This window comes from Giraffa tippelskirchi, chromosome 2 (assembly GCF_054371585.1).
Source record: "Giraffa tippelskirchi isolate mGirTip1 chromosome 2, T2T-mGirTip1v1.2.pri, whole genome shotgun sequence".
NCBI classification, from domain to species: Eukaryota; Metazoa; Chordata; class Mammalia; order Artiodactyla; family Giraffidae; genus Giraffa; species Giraffa tippelskirchi.
The window spans coordinates 67,222,640-67,247,911 of NC_137276.1; the positions used below are offsets into that span (position 1 = coordinate 67,222,640).

A 25,272-nucleotide genomic window follows, 5' to 3' on the forward strand; every position below is an offset into this window, starting at 1 on the left:
ATGAGGAAACTGAGACTCAGAAAAGAAGCAACTTGCCCATTATATGCTGGCAAAGAGAGAGCCAGAGTCTAAAGCCAGTTGTGTCTCCAAAGACTGGATTTATGCATCATCTAAGTAGTCAAACTCAGATCCAAGCCTCCAGACTCCAGGGCTTTTGCTCTTTCCCAATAGCTGCTGTTTGTCTCAGAACAGCAGTTGCAGGAAGGTCTTAGAGACCACAAGTCAACTTGTCCTCAGATTCAGGGCAGGGACAATAGTCTCCAAGTGAGCAGCCCCCAACATTGCCCACCTTCTCAGCTGATCCCAAACTCTAAGCCAACATGACTGAGGTCTAAAACACAAGAACCTGTCTGGTGATTTTCTTTTAATAAGACTTATTGCGTCCCAACCCAACCACCCCTAGAAGAATCACTAATCCGTGCCCAGGAAAGGCAGGAGAGTTTGAACTAGAAGATACTCACCTCCCTCTGGCTCCAGTCCCTGTGATTGCCCCTAGCTGCACTGCCAAGGGCCAGAGCTGAACATGAGGTTGTGTTTCTAGATGCCTGGCAAAGTCAGACAGGGAGAGTTTGAGTCTTTTGCGTACAATAGGAGCACCTTCAGGTCAGCTGACAGTCTGCCCCAAGGGAGGGTCAGAGATTGCTTCTCAAGGCCTGCCCACCTCTGAAAGCACACACCTGCAGCCATCACAGAGACCATCCTGGAGGGGCAGGGATGCAAGGTCCTCGGACCTTTTAGGACTCAGATTGACTTCTTACATTTGTGACTTGGTAAAAAGAGCACTGGGATTAAATGGAGAAGGTAGTTTCACTTATCACTCCATTAATCTATTTTACTCCTTATCCATTCACTCATTCATTCACTCATTCAATAGTTTTGGGTCATCGACTGTGAGCTGGCACTGGTATGTACTTAGTAGAATGGTGCCATAACAGCGCAAGGAGTCCAGTTATAATTTTCTTGAAGGAGTCCATGCTCTTGATATAAACTCCTAAGGCCACTACAGGAACCCCCTAAGACAACTGATGAACACTCTTTTTGGAAAAATGACTGTAACCATAAAACTATTCACATAATTTTAGGGATTTTAGAGTTAAACCTTCTATTCTGATGTTTTCTACCTGAACTCTTCCATTACTTCTCCTGGACATATGCTTTCCTTACTGTAGACCTCAGTTTCCCCAACTGTAACATGAATTCACTAGACTCTCTTGGCCATACAGTCTCAAATCTCACATATCAATGATTTCAGAAGTCCCTTAGTTCTTAGAGAGCGGGCCACCTAAAATGAGATTGGAAAGAGGAAAGCATGCATGACTTTGGAAGTGTTTGAGGATGAATAGAAGGTGGAAGCTTCCTGTTTCCCTGGTAGCTCAGCTGGTAAAGAATCCGCCTGCAATGCAGGAGACCTGTGTTCGAACCCTGGGTTGGGAAGACCCTCTGGAGAAGGGCATGGCAACCCACTCCAGTATGCTTGCCTGGAGAATCCCCATGGACAGAGGAGCCTGGCAGGCTACCGTCCATGGGGTAGCAAAGAGTCAGACACAACAGAGCAACTAAGCACAGCACAGAATGTGGAAGATACAAAACACAGTTCTTAAGAGAGATAGAGGGAAAGAATGCTGGCCCCACCTGAGGAAAAATCAGTCTTTCCCGAGGACAAAGACTGTCTGGATAGGACAGTAATAAACCCCTCAGGAAAGCTTCAGGGCTATGGTGACATGCAGAGGCCACCCCTTTAATCAGAGGAATTTCCAGGAGGATGAGGTCATCAAATGTCCCATCCATTCAGTAAATAACTATTGAGGAAGGCTGCAGGGATACCTGGAGAAGGAAATGGCAACCCACTCCAGTATTCTTGCTTGGAGAATCCCAGGGACGGCGGAGCCTGGTGGGCTGCCGTCTATGGGGTCGCACAGAGTCGGACACGACTGAAGCGACTGAGCAGAGCAGCAGGGATACCAAGGTATTGTTCAGAGGTCTGAGGAAGACCCTGACCTCATGAGTGTCCTTTCTGGAGCAGAAAACAGACAACTCACATGTAAAACAAAATCATTTTAGGTCATCAGGAAGCAAGAAGAGAATAAAACCAGGAATGGATAAAGGATGTGTATGGGGGTGGGGGGAGTACTTTACATGGGGTCCACAGAAAAAGTGATGTTTGAGCTTAGACCTGAATGATAAGAACAAACCAGCCAGGGGAAGATGGGAGAAGGGCTTTCCAGGCAGAGAGAACAGCAAGGGAAAAGATCCTGAGATGGGAAAGAACTTGGCAAAGCAGTGAGGGGGTACTGGGGTCTGAAAGTCTTATAGCTGAGGAGCTAGAATCCACTGGAAGGTTTTACAGAGAGGAAAGGATGGATGCCTTTCAGACCATAGTGCCTCCCTCCCTCATTTACCTCTTTGACCTTATTGCTTCCTTTCCTTCCCCCAGCCACACCGCTGGCCTCCTTGCCTTTCATCCACTGCAGGCTACTGTTACCTTGAGTCCTTCACACTGGCTGTTCCCCCTGCCCAGACGCTTTCCCCCAGATAGCTGAATGGCTCACTCCCTCTTTGTCAGTCTTTGCTCAGATGATATCCTCTTGATGAGGCCTTCCCCACCTCCAAATTTAAAACTCTAACTCTTCAACCCACTACTCCCCCTATCCATCCTCTGTTTTATTTATCTTCAGAGTACTTACCACTTTCTATCCGTCAAATGATGTGTATATTCACTTGTTTATTGTCTGTCTCTGTTGAAATGCCAGCTGCTTTAGGGGAGGGATTTTTGTATGTTTTATTCACTGCTGATCCCTAGTACCTGAATACTGCAACACTAGTAGGTGTTCAGGGGAATTCCATGTGGGCCAGTGGTTAGGACTCTGAGCTTTCACTGCCAAAGTCCTGGGTTCAGTCCCTGGTGGAATCTTAGGATCTTAAGATCCCAAGATACCACAAGCTTCTCAGTGTGGTCAAAAAAAAAAAAAAAGAAAGAAAGAAAAACCAATCTAGTAGGTGTTCAGTAAATATTTCTGGAATGATTGAAACAATTAAGAGGCAATTGCAGTAGTTCAGACACAAGATGACAGTGTCTTGTAAAATAATGGAAGCAGAGGAAATAGAGGCAAAGGGCAGCTAGAATTAGGCTGAGCAATTCTAGAGCTGGCTGGTCCCCAGCCCAAGTGCTCTTTCACCATCCCCTACATACTAGTCCTGGGGAACCCAGTGTAAAACCTCTCTCTTTCTTGCCTTCCTATTTAATATCAATACCTGAACTAGATCAAAGACAAAAACAAACAAAAACTTCATTTTTGAGACTTATGCTCAGACCGCCACATTCCTACAAAACATAAATAAGTAGCCCACCTGAATTTATGCAGAACTAAGTATACTGTTTTCACTTCCATTATTTTTTTGAGATGTAAGTCAGAGACCATAATATTCACCCTTTAAAATTCAGTAGTTTGTTAGTCTCCTCACACTATTTAAGTCCAGAACATTTGCATCAGTCCAAAAAGAAACCCCGTATCCATTAGCAGTCACTCTCCACTCCTCCTTCCACCCAGTCCCTGCCAATCACTTTCTGCCTCTATGGATTTGTCTATTCTGGACATTTTCATATAAGTGGAATCATATAATATGTGGCCTTCTCTGACTGGTTTCTTAGAATCATATTTTGAAGTTTAACCATGTTGTAGCATATGTCAGCACTTCTTTCCCTTTTATAGTCAAATGCTGTTCATACTTTATCCAAATGTTGGACATTTGAGTTGTTTCCACATTTTGACACTAATATGGTAATGCTACTATGAGTATTCATGTACAAATGTTTGTGTAGACATGAACTGTATTTTCAGTTCTCTTGGGCATAAACACAGGAGTAGACTATGTCATATGGTAACTCTATGTTGAACTTTTTGAGGAACTGCCAGACTGTTTTCTAAAGTTTCGCCTTTGTCAACGTCTTCATTTTGTTGGTGAGGAAACTGAGGTGGGGAGGAAGTGAGGTGATTTGCTCATATTCCCCAGCTATTGAATGGCAGACCCAGGGGATGAATGGGGGTGCCCATGAAAAGGAATCTTCTTTCCAATGCATTTCATCCTTTCTTCAAAACTTTTGAGTTCCTTCTATGTGCCAATCACTAGTCTAGGCACTGATGGTGCCTCTAAAAGCAAGATAGATAGAATCTCCGCTTTCTCAGAGACATAGTCCAGTAGAGAAAACAGAAAATAATTACAGCTTTTACAAGCACCACGGTGAAGTCTATGAGAGGGTATGTCTTAACTTATTCTGTTCTTTGTGTAGTGAGGAAGAGGTTGGGTTGGAGTCAGCCATCCCAGTTTCAAATCCCTACTCTCCACATACTAGTCGAGGGACTGGGGCAAGTTCCCTACCCCCATGCCTCCTTTTCTTATGTGGAAAATGGACAGGGTAATAGCACATACTCTGAGAGTATAAGGTAGATTCAATGCATCAAAATCTGTAAAGCACTTAAAACCTGGCCTTGGTAAATCCCAAAGAAATAGCAGCTGCTGAAGCAGCTATTATACTGTCTACACTTTACCCATCATTCTGGAGTACAAACTCTGGTCCCTCCAACTTGCTCTGTTGTTACCCACTCCATTTCCCTACCACTGCCCATACACACAGCTCTGGCCAAGAATTAAGCAGAATTCCCACAGTGCTGTGTTCCAGGGTCCTGCAGGTCAGTTTATCTGGTTTGGTGCCCCAATTAGAATCCCTGGATACCAGGTTCCTCATAGTACAGAGAAGGAAATGCTTTGTCATCTATTCATCTTTTCTCCTTAACCAGATTGTGGGCTTCCTGAAGCCAGGCTTTCTCACTTCTGCACTGTTCAAAAACATTTTGATGAGGAAAACAAAGGGAGGCCGAGTCATAGAGTGGGTGGTAGGGCTATAAGAGTGCAGGCTCTGGAGCCAGACAGACCTGGTCCTGAGCTCTGCTCCTCCACCTACAGTGACCTGCCCTCGGCGGGTTGTTGAGCCTCCTTGTCTCATCCATGAAATGTATGTGTATGGTGGGGGAGCGGCCTCTCAGAGCTGTGGTAGATCCATAGTGAGCAGCAGAAGTTCCTTGTTTGTGCCAGAGAGACTCCAGCAGCCCATGCTTGCCACCAGTCTCATCATGGCAGTGCTGCCAGAGGACCTGGAGCCCTGCAGGGGCAGCACGCACAGCAGAGGCAGCTGAGTACAGGAAGTACAAAAATGTCAGGAGGAAAATGAGCCGTCAGAGATGTCCTCTGATCACTATCATGTACATGGGGTTGAGTGGAACAGAATTTGCTGTCTGGGCTGTTTTTCTTTCCCAACCTCATAGATGCTCCTTTTGCTATTTTTATCAAGTGCCAACATGAACAAGAAGTATTCATTTAACTATGTCCAGTGAATTCTTACAAAATGCATGTGAACAGAAATTGTGTAATTCTCAAACTGCCAGGCACCATTAGCCCATAAGTCCGAGAAATGCTATAACTCCTAAATCATGCTCTGTTCCTAGGAAGTTTCCTGGATTGGCTTTAACACATTAACAGAGGACGTTAAAAATTCCTGCAACTCAATGGTGCCCTGCCAAGGAAACCACAGATCGGCAGTGCATGTCCCAAGTTTAATCTTCAGAAGCATGCAAGGAACAATACCATGTTTGCCATTGAAAAGTGTCTTTTCTTCAGGTGGGCTTCATTGAGGATGAGCTGCTTATTTGTATCAAAAGTGGTCATGGAATTTTTCTATTGCAATGAGCAAGAATTCAAAAGTAAAAGTCATACACACACACACTTTTTTTTTTTTTTAAGTGGCTTTCCATTTTTTTTCTGTGGCAATTTTGAGAGGCAGCAGCTGTGTGAAGATTATCATTCCTGCAGTATTCTTGCCTGGAGAATCCCATGGACAAAGGAGCCTGGTGGGCTACAGTCCATGGGGTCACAGAGTCGGACACGACTGAGTGACTAACACACTAACACACACACACAAGTCTCACCAAGGTAGCTGGGAGATTGAAAAGAGGCCATGGCAGCTTCTGCTTCATGTCTATTTTGAATTCAGAGGCTCTTACAGCCAGGAGAATTTTGCACAGAAGGAGCCCCCAAATAGAATTCTGGACTCAGAGAAATCTTACTCATTTTGGCAGGGGTGGACCTGAAATTCCCCTTTACTTAGTAAACTCCTGAGATAGAGCAAATTAATTGTGCAAATGTAGATCCAGGGTTGGGAGTGGTTGGAGTGGTATCCTTAATGACTTAAGAAAACTTAAAGAGAACTTAACTCTTCTAAGACTCCAGATTAATTAAGAGACATGCCAATTATAAACCAGTCTCATCTAGAGTCCTCTGTTTAAATATTCTCTAAGATAGACTCTTCATGAATCAGATAGACTCTACATGAATCTGTATTTTGCCCCAAATTGGTCAATTTGACCATGAAATAAAAAATTAATTGGTTGGTGACAGGAAGAGAGAGTTGACTTCCCTTTGGTAGTGGCTAAAATTAGGCAAAACAGAAGAAAAGAGAGAAGAGGAATGAATTGGTCCACAATGAACTGATATTAAACAGAAACCAATAAAACCTGGAGAGTGAATGCTGGGGACAGAACTCTCAAATCCAGACTCCTATGTAGACTGCTGAGCCCTGCCCACAGTAAACACACAAGGCTTTGCCCCAGTCTTTGTAGTGACGTGTTTTCTGAATCAATAACCATGACACACAACTGAAGGGAAATAACAAATCTGAAACAAACATTGAAATGAACATTGATTCAGAAAATCCAAGGCCTCTGGGCACAGCATTCTTGAATGCAAGTCTCAGATACCTGCAGCCTGAATCACTCTTGAACCCTTTGGAGATCAGCCCCAACCCTGGGAGGGATTAGCTCACTAGAAGCACATTACCTCCCCTTTCCTCCTTGTTTGTAGGTAGAGGCAGTTGAGAGATTGTGGGTGATCCACTATTTATTTGCAGCAGGCTCCTCTTGTCACCAGCAGCCCCTGTGCCTTGGTGGGGGTGTGGGGGAAAAGAGTCTGCCCTCTGCTGCTCAGCTCATTCTGAGAAAACACTACTTCCAGGCATCCTAGGCATAAAACCTTTGGCCCACTTTCCTTCTAGTTTTCAGCAGGGAGAACACAGTGGGGTCACCATGGTTTGGTTCTTGTGAAAATTCTGAAAACTTTCTCTGCTTGAGGAGGAAGGTATTGAATACAGAGGAGGCTAGAAGACTCTTTATAATATCCCCAGATTATACCTCAGGGAGAAAACTTATTGGTCCTTTGCGGTAGAATCAAGAATTCGGAGAGAGGATGAGAACTGGAGGAACTAGAAGCCTCTGCCACCTTTGGTGCCCATAGTATCCTGTGTGTATTCTTACCAAGTAGCATCCTGGATGTAGTGTGGAACCAGATGTGTGGCCTTCCCTCCATCCCAGTTACCCTCCAAAGGAGACAATGTAGGAAAGGGAAAGGGCATCAGACCTGGGGTTCTGGCTCTGCCACCAGCTGTGCAATGGGTTGTGGGGCAGTCACTCCACTCCTCTGGCTTTATGTCTTTCTCCTGAAAACAGGGGTTTCCACCTTTTGGTTGAGAACCTCTGAATGCTGTGCAGATTTATGTGGTACACATGCATTCTCCTAGAAAGAAACATCTGTAATTTTCTCCAGGGACTAAAATAATTCCCTGACCCCATGTGGATGAAGCTGTGTCTGAGGGCCCTGTTCTCTGACTCTGGGCATCCCTGGGTCCATTTCCTGGCCTTGCCATTGGACAGGGTTTCATGCAGGCTCTTGTCTCAGTGACCTCCCACTTGCAACTCAGACATCAGCCCAGAGCTCTCTGATCCCCAACCCCCGCCCCCACCGACGCCTGCCACCCACAACTACTATTCTTTTTGTTTAACAAATCCTTGCTTTTGACTGCAGAGCCAAGAAGTCAAGTTCCCCCACGATGAAACTGTCAGCTCCCACTGACTGGTCACTGCTGTCCACAGTATACATGTCCGCAGGGTGGGGCATGCGCCCCAGGGGCACTGCCATGATCTGGGCAGCTAACACTCTAGCCTATTCTCATCCAACACCTTCCTCCTCACTCAGAGTAAATATTCAGGGTCTTAACAGGAACCAAACCACGGTGAACCAGAGTGCTTGCCTTTGCCGAAATCTGAATGGAAAGTAGGCCAAAGGCTTTTGCATCCAGGCTGCCTGGAAACGGTGTCTTCTCAGCAAGAGTTGAGCAGCCCAGGAAGTGAGCCCAGACTCCTCTTTCCAGCTCTTGCCTGTGCCTCTACTTTTCATTTCCTTTAAACCACCTCAGCCCCACTGAGCAACCAACCAACAGCCCAGGAAGCATCATTTGAAATTAACTTAGTTGTTTCCAATTTGTTCCATTCACTTAGATCAGACTTCACCTCCAAACCTTTGAAAGTTTTTTTTTTAATTAAAAAAAATTTTTATTATAGTATAGTTGATTTACAAAGTGGTATTAGTTTCAGGTATACAGCATAGTGATTCAGTTATACATATACATTTATTCACTCTTTTTCAGATTGCTTTCCCATATAGGTTATTACAGAATATTGAGTAGAGTTCACTGTGCTATACAGTAAGTCCATGTTGGCTGTAAGGTTTTAATCTCTTCCTACTCTGAGTTCTTTGCTCTGATTCCCTTGCCAGACTGCAAGCTCCTGAGCGGCAGGAACTCTGGCTCAGGCTTAGATGGCCTCTGTCTGCTGAAGTGAAGAAGGGCTCTAAATCAGTGGGTCTCCCCTTTTCTCCATCTGGCTGATTACTACACTAATAACAGGGGCAAGAAGGAGCGGTGAGAAGGCAGCTGGGAGCCAGCGGTCAACACGCACTAGCCAAGGCTCAGGGAACAATCGCTCTCCTCTAGTCCGAGCTCTTCTTGTTGCCTAGATGTCTGGGTTGCCCCCTCCGCAGTGGGCCAACATGACAGAAAGAATAGCCTCAGACCAGCACCAATAGACAGGCCTCCTTCAGGGCTGCCAAGGTGGGGCAAAGGGGCACTTTTGCCTAGAGAGGGGAAATGGGGTGAATGAGCTAGGGTGCCCACCCCAAGGGCAGTCAGACAGCCCTGACCATGAATGGCATGACTTTTGCTGGAGGGCCGCATAGAACAAGAGATCGAATTACTCTTTCTAATACATGCCACTTGATTCTCCTCTGGGGTAAGCAGGGACCTTCCTCTGAAGGTTTGCCTTGATCAAGGACCCCTTTGGCCATCTAGGAGACCCTATGGGACCCCTCCCAGAATAATGTTAAAAAATGCATAAAATATACATAGAGTTTCAATGGAAATGATCATACAGAATACCAGTAATCAAAATACTTTCAACACTGTGATGTAGATATAGATGCATGTTACATGTTCATCTATATGAATACATTAAATAACCCAGTCTAAGGCAAGTCTAATACTTACCTTAATTTTGAAGTAGGGATGAACTTATATAATATGTTGAGATACCCTCAACAACCATAAATTGATATGACAATATCTGTGACTCTTATGGGTGACAAAGTCACAGACAGCTGACACTATTGCTTGACATCCACATCCATAATGAGAGAAAATGATCAACTCCAGTTAGAGGTTGGTGAATATTAAGGTGTGATTTATTTCCATTCAAGTTCACAGACTCCTTCTAATTCTGTTTGTGAAGCTACAGGATTAAGAATCTTTAACCTGGATCCTCCCACGGTCCTGGGACAGTAGCAAGACTTCTAGGGCTGTGGTTCTCAAACTGGCTACATGTTAGAAGCATCTAGTGAGGTGCTGCCTGGCCTCACTCCTGACCACCTGAATTAGAATCCCTGAGGAGAGGACTCCAGCATCTGGTGGGGTTTTTTAAACTCCTCATTTTTGAGTTTAACCTTCTCCATGGGAGAAGAATGAAGAGTCACCAGCTAGAGGAATGGAGTCAAGGGGAGTCAAGCCCTACTGGGTTAGGGGGCCAGGTGTAAGAACAAGCCTGCTCTCTTTTCCCAAGACTGGAACCTGAGCATCAATCCCCACTCATCAAGCCTTCAGCTACTAGGCACTGGCCCTGGCTCGGCCTTGTACTGGGCACAGAGAACACTGTAGAGGCCATCTTTGGGCTTTACTCCTCCTGGCCTTGGCCTGGTGATGTTCCTGGGCTGGGCCCTCCCTCTGTGCTGTCACTTCCTGCACATTTGTGCCCCCTCTTTCTTGTGAGCTCTATAACATGACCCACCCCCATTCTCTCCCCAGTTACCTCACCCACAGGCAACTATCTTGAAAGAACTATAGGTATCACTTATATTGTGTTCTGTGAAAATGGTGCCCATTGGTGTTGTGCAAGGGGGGGATCTACTCACCCCAATTAGAATGTAAACTCCCAAGGGCAGGCTCTGTGTCCCGCTCTTCTCCCTGCTGCCTCTCTGCTTCTAGTGCCATGCCTGACATTCTTTAGTAGTATCCTAAAGAATTCCTGTTTTCTGCATCTCATTTCTCTTGTAGGGGAAGGCACAAAGGAGTAATTACTCTGGGCTCTTGTAATTCAGCCACTTAAGATTCTTTCCCAAAACATATTCACTGGTCTATTCATTTCAATCCACAAATATTTGAATACCTACCATGTGCCAGGCACTATACTAGAGGCTTGGGGTCCATCAGAGAAAAAAGAGGTACAAATCTTTGCCTTCATGGAGCTAACAATTTCTCAGGATGAGGGTGGGGCATGGAGGAAGCACAAGTGACGCACATGCCCTGGGAAGTTGCACAATGTGCTGCGGAGGAAATGAACGAATCAAAGAGGACAGAGAGGACAGGCAGTTTGTGGTGGGATGCGCTCTTCTTAAATAACTCAAGGAGTTCGCCTGAGAAGATGGCATCTGAGCGGAGATTTGAAGGTGGAGGAGTAAGGCAGGTGGAGCGCCCACCTGTGCAGGAGCCTGGGAGCTACTTGCCTCTTTCCAAAGAAGAGCAGAAGTCAGCCTCAAACCATCTTGGAGACACAGAGGCAAAAGTCTCTGGGTAACCCCTGAGGGAAGCAAGGAAGAAATGGAGGAAGGACCTTGAGCTTCCAGAGCAAGTAGCAAAGAAAAGACCCAATTCGGTTCTCATTGTCTGGAATAAAACAATGTGACACTGGTATTGCACTGATTCAGTGACAGTCACAGAAAACCAGCCTCCACCCCAGCCAAACAACAGAGGAAATGGGGCTAGAGGAAGTGAAACCCTTGAGCCAGAGGCCTGGGAAGGCCCCTCCCCACTGCCAGTCCCATGCAAGTCCATCAGCTCTGGACAGAAGGTCCAAATGCCCAGCTTCCAGCCCAGGCTTTCTCACTGCTCCATCTTGGTCCTGGCACCTTTGATGGGCAGTCCACATCACCTGTGCTCTACTTGTGTTCCTTGAACTCATCAAGCACTGTCCTGTTTCAGGGGCTTTGTACTTAACTTTTGTCTCTGCCCTGAATCTCTGCCCTAGGTACTTCTGTGACTCATTGTCACCTCAGTTCTATTCTCAAATATCACCTCAGAGTGGTCTTCCCTGCCCGGCCCATCCTATAAAAATATCCCAGCACATCTACCACACTGTTTTTCTCTATCCTCCTACCCTGCTTACGACAATCTGACACCATATTATATACTGATTCATTGATTGTCTGTCTCCATCGCTAGAAAGTGGGTTCTATGGACAAAGACTGTGTATATTCATCACTGTGTCCCTAGAGTCTAGACCAGTGCCTACCACATGCTAAGTACTCTGTTCTGCCCTATTTTAAATTTTTTAAGAACATTTTATTTAAATATAGTTGATTTACAATGTTGTGTTGATTTCTTCTACACAGCTAAGTGACTCAGTTATATATATAAAGGAATATGAAAAAATATATATATACGTTCCTTTATGGTTTGTCACAGCATATTGAATCTAGATCCCCGTGCTATGCAATAGGACCTTGTTCTTTATCCATCCTATATATAATAGTTTGCCTCTGCTAATCCCAAACTCCCAACTCATCCCTCCCCTCTCCCTCCCTTGGCAACCATGTTTGTTCTCTATATCTATGAGTCTGTTTTTGTTTTGTAGATATGTTGATTTGTATTGTACTTCAGGTTCCACATGTAAATGATATCATATGGTATTTGTCTTCCTCTTTCTGACTTACTTCACTTAATATAATAATCTCCAGGTTCATCCATGTTGTTGCAGATAGCATTATTTAAATTCATTTTGATGACTGAGTAATATTCCTATATCTATATCAGCCCAGTGCAGTTGCTCAGTCATGTCCAACTCCTTGAGACCCCATGGACTGCAGCATGCCAGGCTTCCCTGTCCATCACCAACTCCCAGAGCCTACTCAAACTCACGTCCATCAAGTCAGTGTTGCCATCCAACCATCTCATCCTCTGTCGTCCCCTTCTCCTCCTGCCTTCAATCTTTCCCAGCATCTGGGTCTTTTCCAGTGAGTCAGTTCTTCACATCAGGTGGCCAAAGTATTGGAGTTTCAGCTTCAGCATCAGTCCTTCCAATGAATATTCAGGACTGATTTCCTTTAGGATGGACTGGTTGGATCTCCTTTCTGTCCAAGGGACTCACAAGAGTCTTCTCCAACACCACAGTTCAAAGCATCCATTCTTCAGCACTCAGCCTTCTGTATGGTCCAACTCTCACATCCATACATGACTACTGGAAAAACCATAGCTTTGACTAGATGGACTTTTCTTGATAAAGTAATGTCTCTGCTTTTTAATATGCTGTCTAGGTTGGTCATAGCTTTTCTTCCAAGGAGCAAGCATCTTTTAATTTCATGGCTGCAGTCACCATCTGCAGTGATTTTGAAGCCTAAAAAAATAGTCTCTCACTGTTTCCGTTGTTTCCCCATGTATTTGCCATGAAGTGATGGGACCAGATGCCATGGTCTTAGTTTTCTGAATGTTGAGTTTTAACCCAACTTTTTCACTCCCCTCTTTCACTTTCATCAAGAGGCTCTTTAGAGTCAGTCTCTCCCATCAGGAAGCTTCCATAAACCTCTTATCCCTATTCATCAGAGGGCAGACAGAATGAAAACCACAATCACAGAAAACTAACCAGACTGATCACATGGACTACAGCCTTGTCTAGCTCAATGAAACTATGAGCCATATCATGTAAGGCCACCCAAGATGGACAGATCATGGTGGAGAGTTCTGACGAAACATGGAGAAGGGAATAGCAAACCACTTCAATATTCTTACCTTGAGAACCCCATGAACAGTATGAAAAGGCAAAAAGATATGACATTGAAAGATGAACTCTTCAAGTCAGTAGGCACCCAATATGCTACTGGAGAAGAGTGGAAAAATAACTCCAAAAAGAATGAAGAGATGGAGCCAAAGCAAAAACAACACCCAGGTGTGGATGTGACAGGTGATGGAAGTAAAGTCCGATGCTGTAAAGAGCAATATTGCACAGGAACTTGGAATGTTAGGTCCATGAATCAAGGCAAATTGGAAATGGTCAAACAGGAGATGGCAAGAGTGAACATCGACATTTTAGGAATCAGTGAACTAAAATGGACTGGAATGGGTGAATTTAACTCAGATGACCATTATGTTTACCACTGTGGGCAAGAATCCGTTAGAAGAAATGGAGTAGCCATCATAGTCAACAAAAGAATCTGAAATGCAGTACTTGGATGCAATCTCAAAAATGACTAAATGATCTCTGTTCATTTCCAAGGCAAACCATTCAATATCACAGTAATCCAAGTCTATGTACTGACCAGTAATGGCGAAGAAGCTGAAGTTGAATGGTTCTATGAAGACCTACAAGACCTTCTAGAACTAACAAAAAAGATGTCCTCTTCATTTAGGGGACTGGAATGCAAAAGTAGGAAGTCAAGAGCTATCTGGAGTAACAGGCAAATCTGGCCTTGGTGTAAAAACGAGGCAGGTCAAAGGCTAACAGAGTTTTGCCAAGAGAATGCACTGGTCATAGCAAACACCCTCTTCCAAAACCACACAAGAAGACTCTACACATGGACATCACCAGATGGTCAATACTGAAATTAGATTGATTATATTCTTTGCAGCCAAAGATGGAGAAGCTCTATATAGTCAGCAAAAACAAGAGTGGGAGCTGACTGTGGCTCAGATCATGAACTCCTTATTGCCAAATTTATACTTAAGTTGAAGAAAGCAGGAAAAACCACTAGACCATTCAAGTATGACCTAAGTCAAATCTCTTACGATTATACAGTGGAAGTGACAAATAGATTCAAGAGATTAGATCTGATAGACAGAGTGCCTGAAGAACTATGGACGGAGGTTTGTGACATAGAACAGGAGGCAGTGATCAAGACCATCCCCAAGAAAAAGAAATGCAAAAAGGCAAAATGGTTGTCTGAGGAGTCCTTACAAATAGCTGAGAAAAGAAGAGAAGCTAAAGGTAAAGGAGAAAAGGAAAGATACCCATTTGAATGCAGAGTTCCAAAGAATAGCAAGGAGAGATAAGAAAGCCTTCCTCAGCAATTAATGCAAAGAAATAGAGGAAAACAATAGAACGGGAAAGACTAGAGATCTCTTCAAGAAGATTAGAGATACCAAGGGAACATTTTATGCAAAGATGAGCACAATAAAGGACAGAAATGGTATGGGCCTAACAGAATCAAAAGATATTAAGAAGAGGTGGCAAGAATACACAGAAGAACTATACAAAAAAAGATCTTCATGACCCTGATAATCACAATGGTATGATCACTCACCTAGAGCCAGACATCCTGGAATGTGAAGTCAAGTTGTCCTTAGGAAGCATCACTACGAACAAAGCTAGTGGAGGTGATGGAATTCCAGCTGAGCTATTTCAAATCCTAAAAGATGATGCTGTGAAAGTGTTGTACTCAACACGCCAGAAAATCTGGAAAACTCAGCAGTGGCCACAGAACTGGAAAAGTTCAGTTTTCATTCCAGTCCCCAAAAAAGGTATGGCCAAACAATGTTCAAACTACCACACAATTGCATTCATCTCACACACTAGCAAAGTAATGCTCAAAATTCTCCAAGACAGGCTTCAACACTAGATGAACTGTGAAATTCCACATGTTCAACCTGGATTTAGAAAAGGCAGAGGAACCAGAGTTCAAATTGCCAACTTCTGCTGGATCATTGAAAAAGCAAGAGAGTTTCAGAAAAACATCTACTTTTGCTTTATTGACTACACCAAAGCCTTTGACTGTGTGGATCACAGCAAACTGTGGGAAATTCTGAAAGAGATGGGAATACCAGACCACATGACACCTCCTGAGAAAGCTGTATGCAGGTCAGGAAGCAACAGTTAGAACTGGACATGGAACAGCAGATTGGTTCCAAATCAGGAAAGGAGTACGTCAAGGTTGTATATTGCCACCCTGCTTATTTAATGTATATGCAGAGTACACCATGTGAAATGCTGGGCTGGATGAACCACAAGCTGGAATCAAGATTGCCAGGAGAAATATCAATAACCTCAGATATATATATATATATATATATACACACACATACATACATACCAAAAGGGCTTCCCTGGAAGCTCAGCTGGTAAAGAATCTGCTTCCAATGCTAGAGACCCTGGTTCTATTCTTGGGTCAGGAAGATCCCCTGGAAAAGGAATAGCCTACCCACTCTAGTATTCTTGGGGTTCCCTGGTGGCTCAGATGGTAAAGAATCTGCCTGCAATGTGGGAGACTTAGGTTCGATCCCTGGGTTGGAAAGATCCCCTGGAGAAGGGAATGGCAACCCACTCCAGTATTCTTGCTGGGAGAACACCCATGGACAGAGCAGCCTGGCGGGCTACAGTCCATGGGGTCGCAAAGAGTTGTACATGACTGAGCAACTAAGCACCGCACAACACATATACACATCTTCCTTATCCATTCCTCTGTTGATGGACACTGAGATTGGTTCCATGTCTTAGCTATTGTGAATAGTGCTGCTATGAACACAGTGGTGTATAATGTATCTTTTTAAATTAGAGTTTTGTCTGTGTTTTGTCTTTTCTTGATATTAGAAGATGCTGGGGGAAATATACCTGATCACTAACCAGATTCTTTGGAAATGTCTTTCTCACAAAAGATGCTCACCAATTGTTCTGGGTTGAATAGTGTCTCCCCAAAATTCATGTCTACTAGAACCTCAGAATGTTACTTTGCTTGAAAATAGAGTCTTTGCAGATATAATTTAGTTAAAATGAGGTCATACTGGAGAATCCAATTGTCTTTATAAGAAGAGGACAATTTGGACACAGAAGGAAGAAGAAGAAGCTAGACAGAGGGAGAAGGGCCCAGCAGTGGGGTGGCAGAGATTGGAGTAATGCATCTACAAGCCAAGGATTGCTGGCCAGTACCAGAAGCTAGGAAAAAGGAAAGAAGAATCCTCCCCTAGAGCATTCAAAGGGAACATGATCCTGCCAACACCTGATTTCTGACTTTTGCTCTCCAGAAGTAAGAAAGAATAAAGTGCTGTTTTAAATCAGTTTGCAGCGCTTTGTTAGGGCACCCCTAGAACAATACACCATCGTTACCTGAGAGTCTGGTCTCAAGTGGCCAAAGATAAATCACTCCATTTGCTGGGTTCCCCTCCTGGAGGGACCCAGCAGCATTAGACATGCCCCTGCCCTTAAGGAGCTTTCTATATAGTAGTGAAGACATGACTTACAGCTAGTGCTTGCCAAGATTTCCCTGCCAATTCTTGTAACTGCGTCTTCCAAAAAGAGGAAGTGATGGGTTGCAGTGAAGCAAGCATACACTGTGAAGGGCATTCACTGACTGAGTGAAAAGGATGGGAAGCCTCTGCTGACAGGATCGCATCACAGGGCAGTGCTTCCCAATAGACACATGCCAGTCACAGGGGTCATTTCATATGTTCTAGCCACACTTCAAAAAGGTAAAAAGAAATAGGTGAAATTAGTGTTAATAAAATATTTTAAACCCCAAATATTCAGCTTTTCCAGGGGATCTTTCCAACCCAGGATCAAACCCACGTGTCCTGCATTGGCAGGTGGATTCTTTACCACTTTTCTACCTGGGAAGCCCCTCTCTTTTAAAATATAATCCATATAAAAATTATTGAGACACATTCATTCTTTTTTCATACGAAGTCTTCAAAATCCAGTGTGTATTTTATACTCACAACGCTTCTCAATTCAGACCAACCACATTTCAAGCACTCAGTGGCCACGTGTGGCTAGAGGTTGCCACACCAGACAATGCAGTCATAGAGGCTTCCAGACAGACTGGCAGGGTTTAACAAGGGGGCCATGGACCCATAGGGCTTCCCAAATGAGCTTGGAAAGTCCATTAATTTCCCTGAAATTGCTAGCCAAAATTTGAGTGCATGAGGTTTTTCCTAAAGAGATAGTTTTATTAGATTTTCAAAGAAGTCTGGGCCAAAGGTTAAGAACTCCCACAGTAGGTACAAATTTATAGGCGAAGGACCCAAGTCCAGCATCTTCATTTTGCAGCGCAGGAAGTCTGTGAACAGAGAGGCAGGGGGTCCTTACTCAGCAAACATAGCATAGCCTAGAAGCCATGCCCGGGACTGTTCATTCCCCCTCGCCCCTGCTCAGAGGGCAGCTCAGATTCTTGATGTGACACCAGCAGTGGGAGGGGGTGGAGGTGGAAGCTGAAGTCAGTGAGCAATAGTTTCCACAGCTTCTTGCGCGACAAGTGTGACACGTTCTTCTGCACTCATCTCAGTTCTCACACAAGTTTCCACGGAAAGAACAGCTTCCTCTTTTTTTGCTCTTGCCCCATCTTCCTCGTCAAAAGCCATCATCTGTGAGTCTCCACCCTGCCTTCTGGAGGGAGGATCCCAGTAGAAACCCTTCACCTCATAACCCAGGGCAGACCTACAGTGAAGACTCTTTTACAATAAGGGTCCCCAAATCTGGCTGGTCATCAGAATCACTTGGGGGCAGTGTTGAAAATGTAGGTGCCTGGGCCCCAGATTCATTCCACCCAAAGCTCTGGGAAAAGGGCCCAGGAATCCTCTACTGATAGAGTCTCCTAGTGATTCCACTTGTAGTTGCCTTTGGATTGCCTTTTCCTAAGGAAAGTGGCAGAGCAAGAGCTGGACTTTGCAGTGGCCTGAATTTTGAAGTTGGACTCCTGCCACTTTCTAGATTTGTGACTTTGAGTAAATTTTTATTTTTACTTCTCTGAGTCTCCATTTCCTTACATGCAGGATAGAGATAATATGAGATTAAATCATTAGGCGGTATAACAGCACTGCAGATACAGCCTTCTGAGCCTAGCACTTCCCCCTCAACCCCATCTAAATGGGAACTTTCTTTCAAAAATGTGGTCTAGTGACTTGAATGTTTCAGACACCAGCACATTGGGGTCAAGACACTTCCTTGATCTCCTCCTATGATGCCAAAATAACCATATAGTCATTTCCATCCCCTGCCCCCAGTGGAAAGAACATTCTTGCAACCAATTTCAGAGTCTTAACATGGTCTCAAGTGACCCTGCAGATTTCCCACAAGTCCAGAGGCTGCTGCTGCTGCTGCTAAGTCACTTCAGTCATGTCCGACTATGTGCGACCCTATAGACGGCAGCCCACCAGGCTCCGCCGTCCCCGGGATTCTCCAGGCAAGAACATTGGAGTGGGTTGCCGTTTCCTTCTCCAATGCATGAAACTGAAAAGTGAAAGTGAAGTCGCTCAGCGACCTCATGGACTGCAGCCTACCAGGCTCCTCTGTCCATGGGATTTTCCAGGCAACAGTACTGGAGTGGGTTGCCATTGCCTTCTCCAAGTCCAGAGGCTAGGGTCCTGCAATTTCTATCAACAGAGGCACACTCTCTTGGAGATAAGGTTTGTTAGATTTTTTTCCTTTGAGACAGTGTGCTTTTTTTTTTTTGAAGTATAGTTTATTTACAGTATTGTATTAATTTCTGCTGTACAGCTAAGTGACTCTGTTATACATATAGGCACATTCTTTTTTTAGTATTCTTTTCCATTATGGTTTTTCATGGATATTGAATATGATTCGTTGCAGTATAGTTGTTTGTCCATTCTATATATAAAAACTTACATCTGCTAATCCTAACCCCCACTCCACCCCTCCCCCAATCACCTCCCTCCTTGGCAACCACAAGTCTGTTCTCTGTGATTGGGTTTCAGAGATAGGTTCATTTGTGTTATATTTCAGATTCCACATATAAGTACTATCATATGGTATTTGTCTTTCTCTTTCTGACATAACTTCACTTAGTATGATAATCTCTAGGTCCGTTCGTAAATGGCATTAGCTTGTTCTTGTTTATGGCTGAGTAGTATTCCATTAGATGTATGTACCACATCTTCTTTATCTATTCATCTGTTGATGGACATTTAGTTTGTTTCCATGTCTTGGCTATTGTGAATGGTTATGAACATACGGGTGCGTGTATCTTTTTGAATTATAGTTTTGTCTGGATATATACCCACAGGTGGGGTTGCTGGGTCATATGGTAATTCAATTTTCAGTTTTCTGAGGAACCTCCATACTGTTCTCCATAGTGCCTCCACCAATTTACATTCCCACCAGCAGCGTAGGAGGATTCCCTTTTCTCCACATTCTTCCCAGCATTTGTTATTTGTAGGCTTTTTAATGATGACCATTCTGTTGTCAGGTGGTATGCCTCACTGTAGTTTCGATTTTTACTTGTCTAATAATTAGTGATGTTGAGCTGGCCATCTGTAGGTCTTCTTTATAGAAATGTCTATTTAGATCTTCTGCCCATTTCTCGACTGGATTGTTTGTTTTTATTTTTGTCGAGCTGTATGAGCTGTTTGTATCTTTTGAAAATTAAGCCCTTGTTGGTCACATCATTTACAAATATTTTCTCCCAATTTGTAGGTTGTCTTTTCATTTTGTTAATGGTTTTCTTTGCTGTGTAAAATCTTGTAAGTTTGATTAGGTCCCATTTGTTTATTTTTATTTCTATTGCCTTGGGAGACTGACTTTAGGAAACACTGGTACAATTTATGTCAGAGAATGTTTTGCCTATGCTCTCTTCTAGGAGTTAATGTTTTTTTAAGTGTATATATATATATATATTATATATATATTATATATATATATGTACTTAAATAAATATATATATACTAAATATAATATATAAAATATACATTTTTAGTATTTATTTATTTGGTTGTACAGGATCTTCGATTTTCATTGCCGAATGCTAGATCCTTTCGTTGAGACATGTGGGATCTAGTTTCCAGACTAGGGATTAAACCTGGGCCCCTTTCTTTGGGAGTGTGGAGTCCCAGCCACTAGACCACCAGGGAAGTCCCTCTTCTAGGAGTTTCATCATGTCATGTCTTGGGTTAAGTCTTTAAGCCACTTTGAGTTTATTTTTGTGTATGGTGAAGACGGTGGGTTCTGACTTCATTGATTTACATGTGGCTGTGAGACCATGTACTTTCAAAAGTCCATAAACCCCCCAGTAACAAATTGTTTCAGAAAGTCCCATATTAAGATTATTCTGAAAGATCCCCCGGGACGTGGGAGGTACCATGAGGAACAAGTATGTATCTCCCTCTGCCCTATGCTGGGTGGATGATGGGGGGCAAGGAGCAGTTCCAGCAGGCTTAGCCTCACAGAACGGCCTGGCATCCACACTCTCGTCCCCTTTCTCCTGTCATGGACCTCCACTCCATGTAGGCAAACCTCCTCCTGGTGTCCAAACACCACTGGACGAGCCTAGCCCGAGTCCTCATTATCATTTGTGCCCTCTTTACCTTTCTGCCCCTTCTCATCCTTCTAGTCCCACTTTCTCCAAGAAGTTTCCCGGCCTCTCCAGTTCCCTGAGTTTGCAGACTCCCTCTTCTGAGTTCCTAAAGGCTTGATTATCTGTACTTCCTCCTTGACCTCTTTACTGGAAGCCTAGACTGCCAGGCATGGCCCAATTGCAGGGACCTTGCACTAAAGAAGTACTCAATAAAGCTTTGCCGATAGTTGAATGAGATAAGCCCTCCAAGGTGTGGAAGTGGAAAGTCAAATTAACTTAGGACCCAGATATAAATTATATTAATCTGAGACCTGGGTCTCCATGACTCATGTTTAGGTTGCTTCATTGAACCAGCCGTTGCAAAAGAGAGGAAACAGGGGTTGCTACAAAACAACCTAACCACAGTGTGCACATATCTTGTTTACTATCTGCGTGTGATGCTTTTGGTTTCAGAAACAAAGGCCTATTGCAAGATTAGTTCTCTGGGCCAAGAACTAGGTGTCCTCTGTTGGATCATCTGAAGACAGTCAGGAGAGGGCCTCTACTAAGGGTTAGAACTTATGTCATATTCAGAAACACTTCTCCATAAAAGGGCTTTCCTTAAGCAAGTCAAGGGGGAAACATGTTGAGAAGGAAAAAAAATCCTGCCCAGAGTGTGGTTTTCCTGAGTCATTAGCTTATTTTATTTGATGGACACAGCGTTGAACTATTTACTGATTTAGTTTCCCTTTTCTCATTGGTTGTTAAGAAGCTCGGAGTTAATCCTGTGACCCACCAAAGTGAGAATGTCCATTTCTGTATTAGTTTCCTGACATGCTTCATTTTATTTTCACAGCTTCATTTTATTTTCACATCTGCATTTTTTCCTCTATTTTTCTCACCTGCTGAAATTTGCCTTAAGTACTATTTCTTTTTTTTTTTAATTTATTTATTTATTTTAGTTGGAGGCTAATTACTTTACAATATTGTAGTGGTTTTGCCATACATTGACATGAATCAGCCATGGATTTACATGTATTCCCCTTCCTGGACCTCCCCTCCCACCTCCCTCCCCATCCCATCCCTCTGGGTCATCCCATTGCCCCAGCCCTGAGCATTTGTCTCATGCATCGAACATGGAATGGTGTTCTGTTTCACATATGATAATATACATGTTTCAATGCTATTCTCTCAGAACGTCCCACCCTCACCTTCTCCCTCAGAGTACGTAAGACTGTTCTATGCATCTGTGTCTCTTATTCTGTCTCGCATACAGGGTTATCGTTACCATCTTTCAAATTCCATAAATATGCATTAGTGTACTGTATTGGTGTTTTTCTTTCTGGCTTACTTCACTCTGTATAATGGGCTCCAGTTTCATCCATCTCAATAGAACTGATTCAAATGTATTCTTTTTAATGGCTGAGTAATATTCCATTGTGTATATGTACTACAGCTTCCTTATCCATTCATCTGCTGATGGACATCTAGGTTGCTTCCATGTCCTGGCTGTTATAAACAGTGCTGTGATGATTTCAAATAACGTGGAGAGTAAACAGAGAAGGGGAAAAAAGTAACAATGAAGGGGAGATAGATAACAATGATGAAAATAATATTATGGAAATTTATTTATTAAATAAATATGAAACAAAATATTTATTAAATATATATTTAGTATTCTGGGCTTCTCAGGTGATGCTAGTGGTAAAGAATCAGCTCATCAGTGCAGGAGACACAGAAGATGAGGGTTCGATCCCTGGGTCGGGAAGATCCCCTGGAGTCAGAAATGGCAACCCATTCCAGTATTCTTGCCTGGAAAATTCCATGGACAGAGGAGCCTGCAGGCTACAGTCCATGGGGTTGCAAAAAGTCAGACATGACTGAGAACAATGAGCATATTTAGTATTTAAGCAATATACTGTATACTATAGTATATAGTATAGACTATATCTCATATATACTATATATAGTGTATAGTATATATCATCTCACTCAATTCCCCAATAGGCCCACTAGGTAGGTACAAAACTGTTATCTTTCTCAGATTAGTATTATAGATGAGGAAAGGGAAGGTGAGAGAGGTTGAGTCATGAAGCCAAGATTATACAGCGGGCAAATGGTATGGCTGGGACCCAAGCTCAGATCTGGGTGATGCCAACACATGGACTCATAGACAACACATCTATGAAAATCACATGTCAAGGGCAGAAAGTGAAGGTGCCATAGTGAGTCTTCATAGAGAGTTTGTGGAATTAATGGTTAAGGACATGACTTTCAGCCAGCCTGCTCTAAAAAATGCCAGTATCTTTTTTTTAAAACTGAAATATAGTTGATTTACAATATCATGTTATCTTCAGGTATACAGCAAAGTGATTCATTTATATATATTTTTTCAGATTGTTTTCCATGATAGGTTATTACAAGATATTGAACATAGCTCCCTAAATCATCTCACACACTAGTAAAGTAATGCTCAAAATTCTCCAAGCCAGGCTTCAGCAATACGTGAACCGTGAACTTCCAGATGTTCAAGCTGGTTTTAGAAAAGGCAGAGGAACCAGAGATCAAATTGCCAACATCCACTGGATCATCAAAAAAGCAAGAGAGTTCCAGAAAACATCTATTTCTGTTTTATTGACTATGCCAAAGCCTTTGACTGTGTGGATCACAGTAAACTATGGAAAATTCTGAAAGAGATGGGAATACCAGACCACCTGACCTGCCTCTTGAGAAACCTGTATGCAGGTCAGGAAGCAACAGTTAGAACTGGACATGGAACAACAGACTGTTTCCAAATAGGAAAAGGAGTACTTCAAGGCTGTATATTGTCACCCTGCTTATTTAACTTATATGCAGAGTACATCATGAGAAACGCTGGGCTGGAGGAAGCACAAGCTGGAATCAAGATTGCAGGGAGAAATATCAATAACTTCAGATATGCAGATGGTACCACCCTTATGGCAGAAAGTGAAGAAGAACTAAAGAGCCTCTTGATGAAAGTGAAAGAGGAGAGTGACAAAGTTGGCTTAAAGCTCAAAACATTCAGAAAACTAAGATCATGGCATCTGGTCCCATCACTTCATGGCAAATAGATGGGGAAACAGTGGAAAGAGGGTCAGACTTTATTTTTTTGGGCTCCAAAATCACTACAGATAGTGATTGCAGCCATGAAATTAAAAGATGCTTACTCCTTGGTAGGAAAGTTATGACCAACCTGAACAGCATATTAAAAAGCACAGACATTACTTTGCTAACAAAGGTCTGTCTAGTCAAGGCTATGGTTTTTCCAGTGGTCATGTATGGATGTGAGAGTTGGACTATAGAAAAAGCTGAGCGCCGAATAATTGATGCTTTTGAACTGTGGTGTTGGAGAAGACTCTTGAGAGTCCCTTGGACTTCAAGGAGATCCAACCAGTCCATCATAAAGGAGATCAGTCCTGGGTGTTCACTGGAAGGACTGATGTTGAAGCTGAAACTCCAATCCTTTGGCCACCTGGTGCGAAGAACTGACTCACTGGAAAAGACCCTGATGCTGGGAAAGATTGAGGGCAGGAGAAGTGGACGACAGAGGATGAGATGGTTGGATGGCATCACCGACTCAATGGACATGGGTTTGGGTGGATCTGGGAGTTGGTGATGGACAGGGAAGCCTGGTGTGCTGCGATTCCTGGGGTTGCAAAGAGTTGGACACTACTGAGTGACTGAAATGAAATTATACAGAAAATCACTGTCACTTATCTATTTTGTGTATAATAATTTGTATCTGTTAATCCAAAACCCCTTTGGTAATTATCCCTCCTCTTTTGTTAATTACCCCTCCCCTTCTACTCCTCTCCCCTTTGGCAACCATAAGTTTGTTTTCTATGTGTGTGAGTCTGTTTCTGTTTTATATATAGATTCATTTGTATTACTTGCTATATTCCACAAAAGTATTTTTCCTTCTCTTTCTGACTTACTTCATTTAGTGTGATTACCTCTAGGTCCATCAATGTTGCTGCAAATGGCAATATTTCATTCTTTTCATGGCTGAGTAATATTCCATTGTGTAAATATACTATATCTTCTTAAACCAATCATCTGTCAAAGGGCACCTGGGTTGTTTCCATGTCTTACATGTTGTAAATAGTGCTGCTGTGAACATTGTGGTGCTTGTGTCTTTTCAAATTAGATTTTCATCTTTTCTGGATTTATGCCCAGAAGTGGAAATAGTGGATCATATAGTATCTCAATTTTTACTCTTTTAAGGAATCTCTGTACTGTTTTCCATAGTGGCTGCACCAATTTACATTTCCACCAGGAGTGTAGGAGGGTTATGTTTTTCCCAGCATTTATTAGTTGTAGACTTTTTGATGATGGACATTCTGACTGGCGTGAAGTGATACCTTGTTGTGGTTCTGACTTGCATTTCTCTAATAATTAGCAATATTGAGCATCTTTTCATGTGCCTGTTGGCCATCTGCATATCTTCTTTAAAGAGATATCTGTTTGGGTCTTCTGTCCATTTTTTGATTGGTTTGTTTGGCTTTTTGATATTGACTTGTGTAGGCTGTTTGTATAAAAAATGCCAATATCTTTGACTCA

At 43.1% G+C, this 25,272-nt stretch overlaps 1 long non-coding RNA gene across 1 annotated transcript in view; it reads left to right on the forward strand.

Moving 5' to 3' along the window:
• Positions 1–9,535: 9,535 nt before the first annotated feature.
• LOC145537764 (uncharacterized) overlaps positions 9,536–25,272 on the forward strand; it is a 29,424-nt gene continuing 13,687 nt past the window's right edge. The window contains exon 1 of the long non-coding RNA XR_014076416.1: positions 9,536–9,595. This is a non-coding gene — a long non-coding RNA (uncharacterized LOC145537764). The remainder of the gene's footprint in view (positions 9,596–25,272) is intronic.